This window comes from Elephas maximus, chromosome 21 (assembly GCF_024166365.1).
Source record: "Elephas maximus indicus isolate mEleMax1 chromosome 21, mEleMax1 primary haplotype, whole genome shotgun sequence".
Classification (NCBI taxonomy): domain Eukaryota; kingdom Metazoa; phylum Chordata; class Mammalia; order Proboscidea; family Elephantidae; genus Elephas; species Elephas maximus.
Window position 1 is genome coordinate 81,285,476 of NC_064839.1, and position 14,846 is coordinate 81,300,321.

Sequence of the window (14,846 nt, forward strand, 5' to 3'; positions counted from 1 at the left end):
CATTTTGCCCCAGAAAAGATTTTGAAAAAACCCCTCCCAACCAGGTAAAAGCCTTTTTAAGACAAAAGAAAATAAGATGAACAATGTGGACATTGTCGTTGTTGTTAGGTACTGTCAGGTCAGTTTCGATGCATAGCAGCCCTATGCACAACAGAACAAAACACTGCCTGGTCATGCACCCTCCTCACAATTGTTGCTGCATTTGAGCCTATTGTTGCAGCCATTGTGTCAATCCGTTTTGTTGAGGGTCTTCCTCTTTTTTGATGACCCTTTATTTTATCAAACAAGATGTCATTCTTTAGGAACTGGTCCCTCCTGATAACATATCCAAAGTAAGTGAGGCAAAGTATTGCCATCCTTGCCTCTATGGAGCATTCTGGCTGTACTTCTTCCAGGACAGATTTGTTCATTCTTCTGGTAGTCCATGGTGTGTTTAATATTCTTCTCCAACATCATATTTCAAATGCATTGATTCTTCTTCGGTCTTCCTTATTCATTGTCCAGCTTTTGCATGAATATGAGGTGGTTGAAAATACCATGACTTGAGTCAGGAGATGTTTGGTCCTCAAAGTGACACCTTTGCTTTTTAACACTTTAAAGAGGTCTTTTGCAGCAGATTTGCCCAATGCAATACGTCGTTTGATTTCTTGACTGCGGCCTCTGTGGGCGTTGATTGGGGATCCAGGTAAAATGAAGTCCTTGACAGCTTCAATTTTTTCTCCGTTTATCATGATGCTGCTTATTGATCCAGAACTGAGGATCTTTATTTCTTTTATGTCGAGGAAACCCTGGTGGTGGAGTGGTTAAGAGCTATGGTTGCTAACCAAAAGGTTGGGAGTTTGAATCCACCAGGTGCTCCTTCGAAACTCTATGGGGCAGTTCTACTCTGTCCTATCGGGTCGCTATCAGTTGGAATTGACTTGATGGCAGTGGATTTGGTTTTTTGGTTCGTTTATTTATTTATTTTTTTATGTTCAGGTGTAAGTCATACTGGAGGCTGTAGTTCTTGATCTTCATCAGTAACTCCTCTTTAAAGTCTGCTTCAAGTCCTCTTTGCTTTCAGGAAGGAAGGTTGTGTCATCTGCCTATCGCAGATTGTTAATGAGTATTCCTCCAATCCTGATGCTGTGTTCTTCACATAGCCTGGCTTCTCACATTATTTGCTCAGCATACAGATTGAATAAGTATGGTGAAAGGATACAACCCTGACATACACCTTTTCTGATTTTATACCATGAAGTATCCTCTTTTTTTTTTTTGAGTGACTGCCCTTTGGTCTGCGTACAGGTTCCTCATGAGCACAATTAAGTGCTCTGGAATTCTCATTCTTCGTAGTGTTATCCAGAATTTTTTATGATCCACACAGGCAAATACCTTTGCTTAGTCAGTAAAACACAGGTAAACTTTGATTTCAGCCAAGATTCACCTGACATCAGTAATGCTGTCTTAAGCTTCATGTCTTTTTCTGAATCCAGCTTGAAATTCTGGCAGTTTCCTGTAGATATGCTGCTGCAGCCATTTTTGAATTGTCCTTGCAAAATTTTACTTGAGTGTGATATAAATGATATTGTTTGATAATATCCACATTCCTGCAGATCATGTTTCTTTGAAATGGGCAGAAATATGGATCCCTTCCAGTCAGTTGGCCAGGCATCTGTTCAGCTGTAATGGGGAAATCAGTGAGATCTAAAATAAGAGGTCAAAAATTATAAAGGAGCCCTGGTGGCGCAGTGGTTAAGTGGTCAGCTGCTAACCAAATGATCGGCAGTTTGAATCTACCCTTTGGGAACCCTATGGGGCAGTTCTGCTCTTTTCTGTAGGGTTGCTATGAGTTGATTTGCTGTTGAGTCAGAATCGACTCAATGGCAGTGGGTTGCACTTTGGCTTAAAATAAGAGAAATGCTGTCTCAGTATTGTTAATGGAAATCTGATAGATCCCCAACATAAAAAACCCTTGGACAGACCTAAGGTTAGATTGAGGAAATATAAGAAGTCATAAAGATTTGAATGTAAATTTAGACTATTTAGACAAACTTTACTTCAGCAGTAATTATATTATTAATATATAGGCTTAAACCAATATTTAAGATTTTTAGGTAACTTGCTGATATTAAATAGCATTAATGTATATTCATTATAATTGAAGTTTATAGGCACTTTTTATGCCACAAAGGATATATTGTATATATATTTCAGTCTGGTAATGAGCTTGTTTATTTTTGCCACTTAACACTGTACTATAAAAGATGTGTAACAAGGACAGCAAATTTAAAAGGTTTATTAAAAAGACATTTATTTGATATGGTCAAAGTTTTTATTTGCTGCAGGTAAAAATTTCATGGGCTAATTAACGAGAATTTTCAAGAGCTTTAATTTTTTTTTTAATGTCAATTAGCATATAAGGCAAAGAATTGGGTTTCTTGTTAAGATAACAAAATTTTTCTTTGATTACTGAGCTGAAGAGTTAATTTTATTGTTTATATAATCTACTTCAAAGTGAAGGGCTTAACAAAATAAATTCCGGAGTCAAAAACTAAGCCTCATGGCTTTGGAAAATGCTGAGGTTTGTACCTTTAAGATATTTGTTGAAATAACTCAAGTATTTTTTCTCAGTGACCTATGATAAACTCCTGACAATTTTTGAAGCTTCATGGAAAGCCACAAAAGATTTGTTTCTATTTTATTAAGAGTAAAGTACTATAAAAGGTTTTTTTTTTTTCTTCCCCACCCCTGAGGGAACAGGAGAGTAGTGGGATGCAGACCCCCAAATCTGGTGAAAAGACCAGACTTAATGGTCTGACTGAGACTAGAATGACCCCAGAGGTCATGGTTACCAGACCTTCTATTAGCCCAAGACAGGAACCATTCCCAAAGCCAACTCTTCAGGCAGGGATTGGACTGGACTATGGGATAGACAATGATATCTAGAGCCTTAATAATCTTGGTATATTCTCGGTAAGTTGTGACTATTTAGTGTTATATTTGAAGATTATTATGTGTTATATTTGAAGTTCTTTGAAAATAAGGCTAATTTGTATGGTTAGAGATATTTTCATGTAAAATTTTTTTGTAATTGACTTTATTTGGCTTTGCATTACTTTTATAACTATTTTGATCAGGTTTTTCACTTATAAGAATTATTATTAGATGTTAACTATGGCTATTTTTAAGTTGTCGTCTGCCAGTAAGTTTTACTTTGCTGATTTGATTCACCGAAAATGCTTGACCAAACTATTTCAACAAAAGTAGACTATGTCAGACTTTTGAAAAGGAGTATAATATTTCAAACTTGGATACAGTTAGAATGAAACAAGATTTCGAGAATCTTACGTAGAAACTGATGGAGTTTTCACACTGCTGCTCATCTAGAATTGAATGGGACCAGAATTAACTACATAGGACTGAGTAAACTAATAGAATTATCATAAGGATTATACGAGAATATTGCTGATGTTCAATGTTCTGTTTTCTAGATATGAGAAACTTTTTTTCCTTCTTTAATGTAAGAATCTGCTATTTCAGTAACACTATGCTGACTACATAATATCCTGTGATGACTGCTTTTCTCATCTCCTGATTCTTGCTATTTGACTAGCCCGAGTGGCACATCTTAGTTACATGGCTCTGATTTTTGACCTTGGGTCCCATCTGGATGGATTAGCAGGTGTACTATAGGATCGAGCTGGACCCAAGGTCAAATATTAACCGACTTGCCTTTTCCACCTGGCACCCTCCTTTTAAGAGCTTATTGTTCCAGGTCTCTATTTCAGTGGTATAATCATTTAGCTTGTGTCATGGATTAAATTATGTCCCCCCAAAACGTGTGTATCAGTTTGGGTGGGCCATGATTCCAGGTATTGTGTGATTTTCCTATATGTTGTAAATCCTGCCTCTGTGATGTTAATGAGGGAGGATGGGCAGCAGCTGTGTTAGTGAAGCAGGACTCAATCTACAAGATTGGATTGTGTCTTGAGGCAATCTCTTGGGATATAAAAGAGAGAAGTGAGCAGAGAGGGGGACCTCACACCACCAAGAAGGCAGTACTGGGAGCAGAGCATGTTGTTTGGACCCAGGGTTATACTGCTCAGAGAAGCTCCTAGGTTGGGGATAGATTGATGAGAAGGCCGACAGAGAGAGAAAACCTTCCCCTGGAGCTGACACCCTGAATTTGAACTTCTATCCTACTTTACTGTGAAGAAATAAATGTCTCTTTGTTAAAACCATCCACTTGTGGTCATTTCTGTTACTGCAGCACTAGATAACTAAGACAGCTTCTATTTTTGTACCTCAAATCGGATTAGAAGATGTTACGGCACATGTGAAAGTTCTGACTAAATATATTCGTAGTTTTTTAAATGATTCCACCCATGAGCTCCAAGAAATGAATACTAAAATGCCTGTGATGAGAGAAATAGTTCTTCAAACTAAAGGACCTTGACATCCTTACCACTGCACATAGAGACACCTGTGCCGTTATTAAAACTGATTGTTTTGTTTGTATTCTTGATAATAGTGCTAATATCAGTGTATTTTCCATATGTATGCATAATGTCAAATTTTAATAACCCTGTTTCCTCTTTGACTGATATTTTAAATAATTGGTTTAGTTCTTGGGGTGGATAATGGAAGAAAATATTTATTTGCCTTGGCTTGTTTCTATTCATCTTTGCATCTGTCTTTATAACTATAAAATGTTGCTTTTTGCTAGTCAACTATTGTATTTCTATGGGATGTTGTGTACCCAAACCAACTTGCCCCACAGATAAACTGATGTTAATCACTCGTGCTTTTCAGGAAAAAAAAAAATTAACGTGCAACTCTTTGCCCTTTGATATACAGGTATTGGCTAATGTTCTTCAGGCTGTCTAAGGAGTTTCTCAAATTTGGCATAAACCTTCCTTTAATAATATCCCAAAATAATTCACCTTCAAGATGAGGACTAGTAGCATGGCAAGGTGAAAAAAATAAACACAGAGTAAAATGACACTGAAATAAGATAAACAACGGAGTAACCAACAACAAGAAATAAAAATCATTGCACCAGAAAGGTTACTCCATTTGCAGTGCCTCCTAGTGGAGGCTTGATCAGAAGGGGAAAAATGTGGCTGCAGAAGCTAAAACCAACATGGAGTCCCTTATGCCATTCCAAAAGAGCATTGCTACTACCTGGTTTCACAGGGAAAAATTTTAAGATGATATGCAAACTAACTGTTAGAAATAGTAATTTGCTTGTTTCTGTAGATTTATGTGGAGTCAACAGTTCCTGCTCTTTAACTTCTACATTCCAGACAGGCAGACTCCTGGTTATCTGCTTCCACTCAGCAGGCAAGGACACCCTGAAAAACTACATTTGCCCTCTTGAGCAAACTAACATTTCAGGGAAGAAAGGATTTTGAAGGACATTTTAAGGAATCTCTGAAAAACTGGCTAAAACAGCCTGGGCTCCTTGGACTCTCTTTGTTTCCCTCTGACTGTGTTAACCCTGATGCTGCCACATTTCCTTGGAACACATGTTTTAGGTGGTGTGTTTCACTATCGAGAATTATTGATTGTATCATAAACCTCTTGTATTGTTTTAACTTTGTTTTCATTCTCAGAAATTCTTTTACTTTTGAAAGTTTGTTACAGTGATTAAATGAGTATTATTTATAAAGTGAGAGGAGCCCTGGTGGCACAGTGTTTAAAGTGCTCAGCTGAGAACCGAAAGGTCGGCGGTTCGAGCCCGCCAGCTGCTCCACAGGAGAATGATGTGGCAGCCTGGGAAACCTTTTGGGGCAGTTGTAGTACTCTGTCCTATAGGGTTGCTATGAGGTGGAGTCAATTCGATGGCAGCAGGTTTTATTTATAAAGCATTTAAGATAATAATTGGCTCATAGTAAGCGAATATAAATGGCTATTAAACCAAGAAAATTTTTGTCAATATTTATTTTAAAACTGTTTGAAAATATATCTGACAAACTTTCTTTTATTGTTGAAAAGATGATAGATGGGCAATGTTAAAGAGTTTAAAAATAATTATCCATATTCCCAATATTTACAAATATTTGCACATTATCTTTTTTTGAACATTTCATTGTGTTTTAGTTTATTTAGCAAATTGGTTTCCCATTCAACAGTTCATACACAGATTGTTCCATGACTTTGGTTGCCGTCCCTGCAGTGTGCCAGCACTCTCTCCATTTCCACCCTGCCTTCCCTGTTTGCATCCTTTCAGTGTCTCTGACGCTCTTTGCCTTCTCATGTTTGATTTTGGGCAGATGTTGCCCATTTGGTCTCATGTAGCTGATTGTTCTAAGGAGCACATTTCTCATGAGTCTTATTTTTTGTTTTATAGGCCAGTGTATTATGTGGTTGAAAGGTGACCTCTGCAGGTGACTTCGGTTTCATGTTAAAGGGTATCTTAGGGGTGATAGTCTTGGGCATTCCTCCAGCCTGTATCAGTCCAGTAAGTCTGGTCTTTTTATGAATTGAGTTTTGTTCTATGTTTTTATCCCATTCTAACCAGTACCTTCCACTGTGTTCCTGGTCAGAGTGTTTGGTAGTGGTAGCCGGGCACTGTCTGGTTCTTATGATCTCAGGCAGGGGTACTTTGGCTTGTGTGAGCCGTGAGTCCTGTGGACTAATCGTTTCTTTGAGTCTCTGATTTCCTTCCTTCTCCTTTGCTCCACATGAGAGGAGACCCATAGTTGTGTCTTAGATGGACTGTTGCAGGCTTTTAAGACCCAGATGCTATTCACCAAACTCAGATGCAGAACATTATCTTTGAACTTTATTATGCCAGTTGACCTAGATGTCCATCGAGACTATGGTCCTGAGCCTTTAAAGCCAGTAACTCTGCCCCATGAGGTGTTTGGATATGCTTAGCAAGTTTCCATGACTGTGCCCCCATGTGCCCTAACGTGTATGTGAATACTTAATGCGGCACATACAAATATGTATATACTAATGCCCACACCTACACCTATTTATGGAAACCCTGGTGGCATAGTGGTTAAGTGCTTTGGCTGCTAACCAAAAGGTCTGCAGCTCGAATCCACCAGGCGCTCCTTGAAAACTCTGTGGGGCAGTTGTACTCTGCCCTATAGAGTTGCTATGGGTCGGAAGTGACTTGATGACAGTGGGTTTGGTTTGGTTTTTATATACCTGTATATTTATACACATGTGCTCCATATGCCCTCCCACACCTATACAGCATACATGTCTTCCTGTGTAACCACTCACAGATTTTTGGTTCTTACTCCTGTTGTTGCAGAACTGCATGTATTACGGCATTTACCTTTCCCATATCCATGCCTGTTGCCTTTGAATCGATTCCGACTTATAATGACCCTACGAGACAGCAGAACTGTCCCACGGGGTTTCCAAGGAGTGGCTGGTGGATTTGAGCTGCTGACCTTTTGGTTAACAGACTATCTCTTAACCACTGTGCCACCAGGGCTCTGCATTTCTTAGCCTTCCTTTATTCTTGCATACCTCTCAGTGTCTTCATTTACCCTGGTCACGTTGTGCTGGCTTCTACCATATTGTGTATTGCTTTTCCCTTCACCAGAATTAACACATGTGTTTTTTTACTATCTAGGAAGTGATTCTCCCTCCCTTCCCCTCCCATCCCTGGACCTATTCTTGACTTTTTTAAAAAGTGAGATCATGTAATATCTGTCCTTTTGTGATTGATTTATTTCATTTACATAACGTCCTCCAGATTCATCCATGTTATAAAATGTTTTGCAAACTCATGTTCATTATCATCGCATAGTATTCCACTGTATGTGTGTGGAGCATTTTGTTTATTCATTCATCTGTTGATTGACACTTAGGTTGTTTCCATCTTTTTGCTATTGTGGATAATGATGCAGTGAGCGTGGGTATGCGTGTCTATTCTGTCACTTCCCCTATTTCTGTAGGATGTATACCTAAGAATGGGATTGCTGGTTCATATGCTGTTTCTATTTCTAGCTTTTTGAGGAAGTGCCAGACCGTTTTACATATTGGTCATACCGTTTCACAATCCTACCAGCTGTGTACAAGAGTTTCATTCTCCCAAAAACCTTGCCAGCATTTGTTGTTTTCTGTTTTTTTTATCATTGCCATTTTTGCAGGAGTGAGATTATATCTCATTGTAGTTTTGATTTGCATCTCTCTAATAGCTAATGATCGCTAGCGTCTCTTCATATTTTTGGTACCCACCTGTCTTCTTTGGCGAAGTGTTTGTTCATGTCCTTTGCCCATTTTTAGACTAGATGGTTTTTCTTTTTGTGGTTTACGTGTTGAGGTTTTCTGTGTATTTTAGAGATTAAACCCTTGCTGGATATGTAACTGCCATAATTTTTTTACAGTCTGTGGGTTTGCTTTTTACTCTTTTGGTACAGTCTTTTGTTGGCCGTAAGTATTTAATTTTTAGGAGGTCCCAGTTACCTAGTTTATCTTCTGTTGGTGGTACACTTTTGTTATGTTTGGTAGTGTGTTTATGCCATGTTTTATCCCTATGTTATCTTCTAGAAAGTGTATAGTTCTAGCTTTAACGTGTTGGTCTTTGATCCATTTTGAGTTAGTTTTTGTGTATGGTGTGAGATATAGATCCTGTTTCCTTTTTTCTGCAAATGGATATCCAGTTTTGCCAGCACCATTTGTTAAAGAGACAATCGCCTGCCCATTGAATGGACTTCCACTCTTTGTCCAAGATCAGCTGTCCAAGCTGGATGAGTTTACTTCTGGTTTCGTAATTCTGTTACGTTGATCTATGTGTGTGTCATTGTACCAGTACCAGGAAGTTTTGATTACTGTGGCTGTTGGGTAAATTCTGAGATCTGGAAGTGTAAAACCTCCTACTTTGTTCTTCTTCAACAATGTTTTTGGACTTCTTTCCTTTCCATGTAAAGTTGGAGATTAGGTTTTCCATTTCATTAAAGAATGTTGTTGGGATTTGGTTTGTAATTACATTATACGTGTAGATCGTTTTGGGTCGTGTTGACATTTTCACAATTTCACATCAGTCTTCCAATCTGTCAGTATAGCATGTCTTTCCATTTATGTAGATCTCTTTCAGTTTCTTGCAGCAGTGCTTTGTAGTTTTCCTTTTATACGTCTTTTATGTCCTTGATTAGGTTTATTCCTATGTGTTATCCTTTGAGGGCTATTGTAAATGGTATTATTTTCTTAATTTCCTTTTCAGAGTCTGCTTTGTTAGTGTAGGAGAACCCAACTGATTTTTGTGTGTTGATCTTGTATCCTGCCACTTTTCTGAACCCTTCTATTAGTCCAGCAACTTTCTTGTGGAATTCTTGGGATCATGTCATCTGCAAATATGGATAGTTTTACTTCTTCTTTACCAATTTGAATGCGCTTTATTTCCCTTTCTTGCCTTATTGCTGTGGCTAGGACTTCCAGTACAACATTGAATAAGACTGGTAATAATGGGCATTCTTGTCTCATTTCTGTTCTCAAGGGGAATGCTGTCAGTCCTTTTCTGTTGATGATAATATTGGCTGTTGGTTTGTATATATACCCTTAATCATGTTGGGGAATTTCCCTTCTATTCCTATTTTGCTGAGAGTTTTTATCAGGAAAGAGTGTTGGATTTTATCAAATGCCTTTTTCTGCAATGATTGAGAAGATCATGTGATTCTTTTCCCTTGTTTTATTTCTGTGGTGAATTATGTTAATTGATTTTCTAATTACTCTTGCATCCCTGGTATGAATCCCACCTTTTAGTGATATATAATTTTTTGGATATGCTGTTGTACTCTGTTGGCTAGAATTTTGTTGAGAGTTTTTGCATCTATGTTCATGAGAGGTATTGGTCTGTAATTTTCTTTTTTTGTGGTGTCCTTCCCTGGCTTTGGTATCAGAGTTATTCTGGCTTCATAGAATGAATTAGGAAGTATTCCTTCCTTTCCTGTGTTCTGCAATAGTTTGAGTAGAATTGGTATCAATTCCTCTGAATGTTTGGTAGAATTCTCCAGTGAAGCCATTTGGGCCAGGGCTTTTTTTTTTTTGGTTGGGAGTTTTTTTTTTTTAAATGGCATCTTCAGTTTCTTCTTTTGTTATGAGTCTGTTTAGGTTTTCTACCTCTTTGTGTTAGTTTAGGTAGATAGTTTGTTTCTAGAAATTTGTCTATTCTTCTAGGTTTTCAAATTAGAGTACAGTTTTTCATGATATTCTGTTATGGTCCTCTTTATCTCTGTTGGTTCTGTTGCAATGTTTCCCATTTCATTTCTTATTTTGATTATTTGCGTCTTCTCATTTTTTTCCTTTGTCAATTTGGCCAGTGGTGTGTCAATTTTATTAATCCTCTCAAAAAAACCTATTTCTGGCTTTATTTGATTCTTCTTAATGTTTTTCTATTTTTTCTTTCATTTGTTTCTGCTCTGATCGTTATTATGCCCTTTCTTCTGCTGACCATGGACTTCTTTTGCTGTTCCTTTTCTATTTGTTCAAGTTGTCAGGTTTTTGATTTTGGACCTTCTTTTTTGATGTGTGTACTTATTGCTATGAGTTTTTCTCTGAGCACTGCTTTTGCTATGTCCCAGAGGTTTTGGTATGTTGTGACCTCATTTGATTCTAAGAATTTTTTACATTTAATTTTTAATTTCTTCTATGACCCAGATTTTAAGTAAGGTATTATTCATTTTCTATTTATTTAATTTTTTTCCTTGCTCTTTCTGTGATTGCTAGCTTTATAACATTATAATCAGAGAAGATGCTTTGTATTATCTAGATGTATTTGAGTTTATTGAGGCTTGCTGTGTAGCCTAGAATATGGTCTATTCTAGAGAATGATCCATGTGCATTGAAGAAGAACGTGTACTGTGCCACTTTTGGGTGGTGTGTTCTGTGTATGTCTGTGAGTTCAAGTTTATTGATTGTGTTACTTAGATCTTCTGTATCTTTGTTGAGTTTTGTTCTTGTTATTCTGTCCATTGTTGAAAGTGGAGTGTTAAAGTCTCCTACTGTTATTGTAGATTTATCTATTTTTCTTTTCAGTTCTGTTACAGTTTATGTATTTTGAAGCTCTGTTATTGGGTGCATAAATATTTATTATTGTTATGTCTTCTTGAAATGGTCCTTTAATCATTATATAATTCCTTGTCTCTTATAATGGATTTTGGACTTAAAGTCTATTTTATTTGAAATTATTATTGCTACTACTGCTCTCTTTTGGATATTCTTTTCTCGGTGTGTTTTTTCCCATCCTTTGATTTTTTTTTTTTACTTGTTTATGTCTTTGTGTCTAAAGTGTGTCCCTTGTAGGCAACATATTGATGGGTCATGTATTTTTATCCATTTGCCACTCTCTGTCTCTCAAGTGGTGCATTTAGTCCATTTATATTCAGTATGATTAATGATAGGTATGGATTCATTGCTTTCATTTTGTTGTACTTTTTTTTGTGTATTGTTAGCGGTTTCTTTGTTCTCCTTAATTTTCTGTGCTGTGGTCTTTTCATGTATGGATTTTCTTTTCCTATCTATCTTTGTTATTTTTTTGTGTGTGTGTTTACTGAGTCTTTTTGGTTTTCTTCTTCTTTATTTTGGTCAGCAGATTTATTACTTTTCCTTGTGGTTACCCTGTAGGTTATCTTAATCCTCTTAAAATTAAAGCAGCCTGTTATATCTTGAAATCATTTGGCTTCCTCCCCATATGGAAGTCCTGTAACTACATCTTTAAATCCTCCTTTTTGTTTTGAAGTTGTCCTCATTTACAGCTTAGCTCCTCTGGTTCCCTGTTGTCAGATTTTTCCTTTGTTTTGCTTTTGTGAAGTCTTTTTCTGGGTTGGGATCTGTGTGACATTGTCTTGTGTTTTTATCTCAGGTTGTTGTTTGATATCATTGGTTCTCTATCAGAAAGACTCCTTTAATATTTCTTGTAAGGGTGGCCTGATTTTTAAAAACTCCTTTAGTTTCCCCTTATCTGGGAATGTCTTAGTTTCACTATCATTTTTGAAAGACCGTTTTGCTGGATACCTGATTCTTGGTTGGCCATTCATTTTCTTCAGGATTTTACATATGTCAACCCATTTTGCCTTCTTGCTTGCATGGTTTCTGATGGAAATTAGTGCTTAGTTTAATTGGTGCTCCTGTGTAATGGATACTTTGTTTTTCATGGGCTGCTTTCACAATTCTTGCTTTGTCTTTGGTTTTGGAAAGTTTGATTATGATATGTCTTGGTGAATTTTTGGTGGAGGTTCTGTTGTGTATGGGATTCTCTGAGCTTCTCGGATGGTAACTCTCTTGTCTTTCATGATATTTGGGACTTTTCATCCAATATGTCTTCAAAAATTCAGTCTGTGCTTTTTTTCCCCCCTACTATTCTGGAATTTCTATTACACGTAAATTGTTTCTCAGAATGGTGCCCCATGTAACTCTTAGGCTTTCTTCATTTTTACTCAGTTTTTTTTCTGCTTGTTCCTCAAAAAAGTTAGTATCAAGGGATTTGTCCTCTATTTCAGTGATTCTTTCTTCCATTTATTCAGTTCTTCCCTGTCCTTCCATGGAGTTATCTATTTCTCATATTTTTTGGTTAATCTTCTGAATTTCTAGTTGTTGTTTCTGTATGGTTTCTGATTGTCTGTTGAGTCTGTCATTTTGTTCTTGTATTTTTCCTGAATTCTTCTAGGGTTTTTATTTCTGTATTTTCCTTGATTTCTTTGAGGATTCTAAATAGAAGTGTTTTGAATTCCATTATCGTTTCTTCCTCAGGGAGATTCTCTTTATTTTGCTCACTTGTTTGAGCCATTGTATCCTGTTTTTTCGTGTGATTTGTTACTGTCTGCTGTCTCCAAGGCATTAAGGTGTTATTTTATTTACTTATGTATTTATTGATTGATTGTATATTTGTTTGCTTTGTCCTTATTTTTTGTTTTGTTTTGATATATCTGGGTGGACGGGGCCTGTGTGCTCCACCAATCTCTGGTCTGGTGGCTTGGGAATGGTCACCACCTGTTGCTGGGTGGGTGGGGCATTGGTGGGTAGGATGAGTACATGTCAGCCTTCACCGAGCATGCAAGGAACTTGGGGGCAGGCTGGGCGTGGGAGAGCCACCGCCTATTATTACAGTAGCGTGAGAACACGTGATTCATCTCACCAGGTGGGTGGGGTTGCAGGCAACTCGGGGCGTGGCAACCCTCTCTGCCACTTGCTGGGTGGTGTGGCAGGTGGGGTTTAGTGGCCGATCAGTGATGCAAGAGTGTTCACTGCCACTAGCTGGGTGGGTGGGGCAGTGGGCGGGGGGATGGGGTGGGTCAAGTGACCAGTGGTGCAGGAGCACTGTCTGCCACTCACTGGGTGGGTGGGTTGGACAGGTAGGTGTGATGGGCAGTGGGGTGTGCCGAGCTACTGGTGGTGCAGGTGTGCTCACTGCTGCTTACTAGATGGGTGGGGTGGTGGGGTGTGGTGGGCGACTGGAGTCACTGGATTACTTTCTGCCACTTGTTGCATAGGTGGGGCAGTGCACACAGGGGTGTGACGGGTGGGGCAGTACAGGACGTGACCACCAGCATGGTTGCTTTCACTGCCACTCTCCGGGTATGTGGGGCAGCGAAAGGGGGAGTGTGGCAGGCAACTGGGGTTGCAGGGCGCTCTTTGCTGCTTGGTGGGTAGGAGGGGTTGTGGGTGGAGGTGTTTGGCAGGTGAGGGCATGAGGTGGGCAACTGGTGGTACATGAGTACTTGCTGCTGCTTGCCAGGTGGGCAGGGAGGTGGTGAGCAGGGCAGAGCTGGGTTAAGGAGGAAAGGAAGGCTCATACCTTGGTCCGAGGGTGGTTGGGGTGGCAGGGATTGGGGGGTTCGTGCCACTAATCACCAGGAAGGCAGGGGAAGGGTGAGCATGCTTCTGTGTTCACTGGGTGTGGGTACCTGGGTGCTCTCCATTGGCTGCAGCCAGCAATTGTGACCTAGACCTGAGCAAATGTGATGAAGGGTGTGTTTGCCAGGAGTCTGGTCAGATGGAGGACCTCCTGCTGACACTGTATGAATCTGTTACTCTGTGTATGCCACCTACCCTAATGGTCAGGCATCCAGTGGTGACTAGTTCTGTCTCTGGATCCTGGCCCTGTCCTTACTCTGTGGACTCTAGGATCCCTGTAGCTCTTGCCCACCTTCCTGTACTTTCCCTTCTTAGATCTGGCTCATGTCCTACTCACCTTGTGTCACTCTGGGTATGTCTACACAATTTCTCTGTCACCTGTTGGGAATTCTGTGAAGTTGCCTTCCTGTACTCCTTACCTAGGACTGCTGTCGGCTTTGTCTGAAGATGGCCATGCTGTGCTGAGCCTGCTGGCAGGGAACCTCTGCTTCGTATCTATCCTCACTTGCTGTTTCATTCAGTTTCTCCTTCCAGTCGGTGTTCAGTCTAGTTCTTTATCCTTCCGTTTGCTGCTCAGCATTCCAGAATTGTCATCTATATTTGTTTCACTTGGTTTCTTGGTCTTTGCTGTGGGGGAATGTCATGATGTGTGTGATTAAGCCATCATCTTAGGCTGCCTCCTGCATGTTATTTTCTAATTACAACTTATGTGCATGCATATTTTATATGACTGTAGCATATTTTATATGATTGTGTACAGCTACTGTCTCTTTGGGCCAATCACTGTGGGCAGCTGAATATGATTGGCTAAGTATGGTCACATGCTTGCTAGGAAGTGGATTGATTAGGCATAGTGGTTACAACCACAACTACATGGAAGGGAGCAAGACAGTCTTTCCTTAAAAAGAGGGTAAGGATTGGATAGCTGAAGCAACAGAAGTACACTACCAAAAACGGTGGGTTTTCTAATAATCTGTTGTCCAGAAATATTTGTTTATTAAATAGGTAGAGTAACTATGGTGATGACAGCCATTTACCTACTGAGA

The 14,846-nt window shown here is 39.0% G+C and overlaps 1 protein-coding gene across 1 annotated transcript in view; it reads left to right on the plus strand.

Moving 5' to 3' along the window:
- Positions 1-14,846, plus strand: part of WWC2 (WW and C2 domain containing 2) — a 322,317-nt gene that overhangs the window by 94,502 nt on the left and 212,969 nt on the right. The window lies entirely within an intron of this gene.